General features: G+C 44.4%; 1 long non-coding RNA gene across 1 annotated transcript; it reads left to right on the forward strand.

The window, feature by feature from the left end:
- Positions 1–3,355: 3,355 nt before the first annotated feature.
- Positions 3,356–5,463, forward strand: LOC129133655 (uncharacterized). The gene is made up of 2 exons (XR_008536035.1): positions 3,356–4,053; positions 4,848–5,463. It is a non-coding gene; the product is annotated as an uncharacterized LOC129133655 (long non-coding RNA).
- The last annotated feature ends 741 nt before the right edge of the window (positions 5,464–6,204 follow it).

Below are 6,204 nucleotides of genomic sequence, written 5' to 3' on the forward strand. Positions count from 1 at the left end.
CACATTGGAAACAGGGTAATTTTGGGGAAGAATTATGTAAAGCTAAGTTGATTGATTATTGTAATACATGGTGGCCAGAATGTGCCTTGGAGAATGGTGAAAAATGGCCAAAATACGGTACTCTGCAATATAACACTATTTCGCAGTTAATGTCGTTTTGTAAACAAGAAGGAAAATGGGATGAGGTTCTGTATGTTGATTTGTTTTTCTATTTACGGGGAAAGCCAGAATGGCAGAATGAATGTGGATTAATGATGGTTAATACATCTGCAAGCAATAAGTGTGGGGTTTGTGAGGAACGTTGTTTAGAACACTTGGCATTAAAAGAAACTCTGAGCAGGGAAAATTATACAGATATTGATTTACAGGTAGCTCCAATAGGAACAAGAGAACCTAACCCTATCCCACCTGTTCCATCTGTCCCTATCCCACTGCCTGCTCCTACCCCACCTAGTCCTGAACCTGTCTCATCTAGTACACCTTTTCCTCTTTATCCTCCTCTTCCATCGTCACCTGATCTCTCTTCCTCGGAAGATGAGCATAACCTAACTGTGGCAGGAAGGAGAGAGAGAGAATCAACGACCGCGGTAGCCCACAGAACCAGGAGTCGGTCTAACCTTGCCCCAGTTATGGATAGAAAAGACATAGGCAGACAAAAACGGACTGTAATCGCCCCCTTACGGCAAGGTGTAGGAGTGGAAGGGCCAGTATTTGTAAAAGTGCCTTTTTCTCCTGCAGATTTAGTTATTTGGAAACAATCAGCCGGAACTTATAGAGAAAATCCTGATAAAATGGCACGAGTAGTAAAAATGGCTATAAAAACTCAAAATCCTGACTGGGATGACATACAAGTAATATTAGATACTTTGATGGATTCTACTGCGAAAGAGATGGTACTTAAGGCAGCCAAAGAGAGGGCAAGAGAAGATATCAGAAATGGGCTAGTAACAGGGAATTTAGATGTGAATTTCCCAACTGAGGATCCAAATTGGGACCCTAATTTATTAACTGATATAAGGAGACTACGGAAATGTCAAGAGTGGATCCAAATAGGAGTTTAGAATGCTGTGCCCAAAACTATAAATTGGTCTAAACTATATGAAGTTCGGCAGGAAAAGAAGGAATCTCCCGCTGCGATTTTGGAGAGGCTTAAGGAGGTAGCAAGAAAATATACAGATCTCCAAATGGACACAGAACAAGCAAAGGTTCAGTTTGCTCTCATATTTTTGGGCCAATCACAGGATGACATTCGTAGAAAATTGCAAAAATTAGAAGGGGAAGAACTAAGGAATTTGGATAAGCTACTTGAAGTTGCTTGGAAGGTATAAAACAATCGTGAAAGAGAAACTAGTAAAAGGCAGCAGCAGAATCTGTTGGCAGTAATACAAGGAAAATGGAACCCAAATTTCAGGGGTCGTAACAGGAATAATCAAAATAGGAGACCAGACACGCAAAGGTTAAGCCTAAATCAATGTGCATATTGCAAGCGGGAGGGGCACTGGAAGCGAGATTGTCCAAGCTTGAATAACCAGTTTCACCAGGACAATCAGTTCCAGCAGGTAACCAAGGAGATGGTCCTGGGGGAGTATACCAGCTGACTAGACATAGAACCAGTAGAACAAGTTAAGGAACCTATTATAAATATACAATTAGAACATAAAGAGGTCATATTTCTAATAGATACAGGAGCTACTTACTCAGTATTGAATGATTTGCAAGCACAAATTGGGGACAAGGAAACAACAGTAGTTGGCGCTACAGGGAAAGAGGAAAAACGGACATTCTTGCAACCCCTAGATTTGTGTTTTGGGAACAAAGTTATAACACACGAATTCCTATACGTACCTGAGTGTCCAATTCTGCTTTTAGGGAGAGATTTGCTAGCGAAACTTGATGTGGTAATAACCTTTGAAAATGGAGAGCTTATAATGAAAATACCTGAATCAAAGACGGGACAGATATTAATGATCAAAGAAAAACCTGTTCCCTCTATCCCTAGGGAGGTAGAAGATGCAGTGATTCCCTCTGTATGGGAGACAGATATACCAGGAAAATCTAAATTGGCACAACCAGTGCATGTAGAATTAAAGGAAGGGGCGCAGGCTGTACAAGTCAAACAGTATCCTATAAAACCAGAAGCATGGCAAGGAATAGTAAAGATTATTGAGAAATTCTTGAAATACCGAATTTTAGAAGAATGTGAATCAGAATTTAATACACCAATATTTCCAGTAAAGAAGCCAAATGGTGAGTATAGATTAGTGCAGGATTTGAGAGCAATAAATAAAAAAACAAAGGACATTTATCCAGTGGTAACAAATCCCTACACATTGCTAACATCCGTAAAAGAGATATACAAGTGGTTTACTGTAATTGATTTAAAAGATGCCTTTTTCTGCATCCCCCTTGACAAAGAAAGTAGGAAACTGTTTGCCTGTGAGTGGGAAAACCCAGGGAATGGGAGAAAGACCCAGCTCACCTGGACACAACTTCCACAAGGCTAAAAGAACTCCCCCACCCTATTCGGAAACCAACTGGCAAAGGAGCTGGAGATTTGGACCGAAAATGGGCAAGTACCAAGAGACCAATACCTGTTGTTGCAATATGTTGATGATATACTAATAGCTACAGAAGAAAAAGCAACCTGTATAAAGGTAACCATTGAGATTTTAAATTCACTGGGAATGGGAGGTTATAAAGTATCCAGAGGAAAGGCACAAATTGCCCAACAGACTGTGATTTACCTGGGATGTGAAATTTCACAAGGGCAATGAAAACTAGGTACTAACCGTATCCAAGCTATTTGTGCTATTCCAGAGCCCCAGAATTTACATGAGCTGCGAGTCTTCCTCAGGATGGCGGCGCCTGTGGATCATGGACTATGGACTGATTGCGAAACCCCTGTATGAAGCTCAGAAGACGCAGCCATTCACCTGGGGCAAACCGCAGAAAGAAGCCTTCCTAAATTAAAGGAAGTACTGACAACTGCTCCAGCATTAGGGTTACCTGATCTGTCTGAAGATTTTCAGCTGTTTGTACATGAAAGGCTGCGCCTAGCACTAGGAGTCCTGACCCAACGTCTGGGAAGCTGGAAAAGGCCGGTGGGCTACTTTTCCAAACAACTCGACAACATAAGTGCCGGGTGGCCTTCATGTCTGTGAGCAATTGGAGCCACTGTGATGCTGATACAAGAAGCCAGGAAGCTTACTATGGGAAGACACACAGATGTCTATGTACCACACATGGTAACCACTGTCTTAGAGCAGAAGGGGGGCCATTGGCTATCCCCAAGCAGGATGATGAATCTCCAGATAGTCCTGACAGAGCAGGATGATGTCACATTAAAAACAACTAACCTTTTGAATCCAGCTTTGTTCCTAGGTACCGCAACTGAAGAAGGCTATTAGAGCATGACTGTGTGGAGGTAATAGAATACACCTATTCAGCAAGAGAAGACTTGAAAGATGTCCCACTAGAGCAACTGGAGTGGGAGCTGTTTACAGATGGGAGCAGCTTCATGGAAAATGGAACCAGATGCGCTGGATATGCAGTTACAACAGTCAGTACAGTAGTGGAGGCAAAAGCATTACCACCAAATACATCTGCCCAGAAGGCAGAACTGGTTGCTTTAACCAGGGCACTAGAATTAAGTGAAGGGAAAAAGGTAAATATCTGGACTGACTCAAAATATGCTTTTGGAGTGGTGCATGTACACGGAGCACTGTGGAAAGAAAGAGGATTACTATCTTCTCGAGGTACTCACATTAAACATCAGGATGCAGTCCTGCAATTGATAAAAGCAGTACAAAAACCTGAACAAGTGGCAATTATACACTATAAAGCACACCAATCAGGAAACTCCAAAATCTGTGAGGGAAATCGAAAAGCAGACTGGACAGCCCGACAGGTTGCTCAAGAGGTGCAAACAACAACGGCATTGATACCTTTAAAGCTTAATGTATCCCAATTCAATTTGCCTCCAGAACCAAAATATTCAGTAGAAGATGAGAGACTGGCACGTTTGCTAAATGCACAAAAGAATTCGGAAGGATGGTATGTGACTGCACAAGGACAGATAGTGTTACCCCCCTTGATAATGAGAGAAGTTCTACAAATTAAACATAATGAATGTCACTGGGGAGCAGAGGCATTGGTAAAATTGCTAAAGCAAAGTTTAATTTCAGTACAGATGTTAACAATGGCAAAATCAGTATTGTCAAAATGTGATATCTGCTTAAAAAACAACCCAGTGGCTAGGCGACAAGCACAGCTAGGAAGAATTTGGATAGGAATAGAGCCAGGAGACTATTGTCAGGTAGATTTTGTAGAACTGCCAAGAACTTGAGGATACAAATACCTGTTAGTGGGGGTTGACACATTCTCTGGGTGGCCAGAAGCCCTTCCCTGTTGCAGGAACCAAGCAAAGGAAACAGTTAAGTGGTTTGTACAGGAGATTATTCCCAGGTTCGGGGTGCCCCTAGGGGTATCATCAGATAGGGGGCCCCATTTCATAGCTACAGTAGTAAGAGAGGTAAGTAGATTGCTGGGGATAACCTGGGTCCTCCACACACTGTGGAGACCCCAGTCGAGTGGACAGGTAGAGAGGATGAATCAGACACTAAAAAGGCAAATCAGTAAAATATGCCAAGAAGCCAAATTGCAGTGGCCCCAGGCTTTGCCAATAGCACTGTTGAGGATTCAGATAAAGCCTAGGAGTGGGATGTCAGTCAGTCCTTATGAGATATTGTATGGGAAACCATATGAATCTCCTGAGCCTAACCCTAATGTACACATCTCAGGAAAGCGGGAAGTGTATAATTATGTTCTGTCTCTTGGGAAAACTTTAGCTCGGCTCTGGAGCATCCTTGTGTGGAATAGACCACTGACTCTTGAGAACCCAGTTCATAACATACATCCAGGAGACGAGGTGTACATCAAGAACTGGAACGAAGAACCGCAGAAAGAAAAGTGGAGTGGACCCCATCAGGTACTACTGGCCACCTTTACAGCAGTCAAAGTAGCCGGCGTGGACCCCTGGATTCATTACACCTGTGTGAAGAAAATCCATCCTGAATCACAGACTGTGTAAACTGTGGAACCAACAAGGCTGCAGATAAGATGTGTTTAATCACTTTGAGAATGCTATCAGTAATTGTGCTAACGTTATGGTCATTAATGTCTTTGGGATGTGGAATGCAAAATGATCAACTCACTACTCTGTCACCCTGGGTTTTTAAGATTTTCTAAGCCTTCTGATGTTGACATTCTTGTAGTGAATTTTCTCACACACTTTCTGTAAATAACTCATTGTTTTGCATTCCTTTATGGAGGAGAAGAAAGTTGATGGACTGTTGGTTTAACCAGTGGCATTGGAGAGGTGCCACTGTCACCCTCCAATCCATTGTCACTTTTGGAAAACTATAAATGTTGGAGTCAGAAAATAAACGGCCCTTTTTCTCTCTTTCACCTGGAGAACGGTGTGAGCGTGTGTTCTTTTGTGTCCTATAGCGACATTTGGTGACCCTGACGTGTGTATTGCAGCAGATTGCGGTGAGGTTTCCCCCCCCCCTCTTTGGTGCTTTGCCTGCGGTTCTTGGGGTAATGGCGAGCGCTGTGGGTTTTGAGGAGGATCTCCTCCTTTTGGATCTTTGGAGGGGGGTCCTGGAGTGGAAACAGATTTTTTCCTGGGATGACTTCGAGAGATTGTTTCTGTGGGCCCGGGAGCGAGGGTTTCTTTCGGGTCCTGAGAGGGTGTTCTCCAGGGAGGAGTGGTCTCGTGTGGGGACCCGCCTCATGGAGGCCCTTTTTGACGATTGCACTCTAGATGTGGGACCGCTGCTGGTGCAGTGGAAGAGATGTGTGGAGCTTTGGGAGGGGTCTGGCTCTTGTACCCCTCGGAGTTCCCGGGGAAGCTCTTCTGCCTCGGACGTGGAGGAGGGGGAGTTTGAGTTTTTGTCCGATGTGGAGTCCCCCTCCCCGCCTCTGGACGGTGTGCTGGGGGGCGGAGCCCCGTGGGTTTCTGCGGGCTCTGTGGATTCGGCGGGCCATCCTCGTCCTGCTTCGCCCGGCGTGGGCGGTGGGCTGGGGGACGGGTTGCCTTTTCTTTGTGCCTTTCCGGTTCTTGAGGGCCAGCCTCCGCCTCGGCTTGAGTCTGGTTCGGTGACGACCTGGTGTCCGAATTGCGGTGTTTCCACGAAGTTCCCC

Source organism: Agelaius phoeniceus, chromosome W (genome assembly GCF_051311805.1).
Source record: "Agelaius phoeniceus isolate bAgePho1 chromosome W, bAgePho1.hap1, whole genome shotgun sequence".
Classification (NCBI taxonomy): domain Eukaryota; kingdom Metazoa; phylum Chordata; class Aves; order Passeriformes; family Icteridae; genus Agelaius; species Agelaius phoeniceus.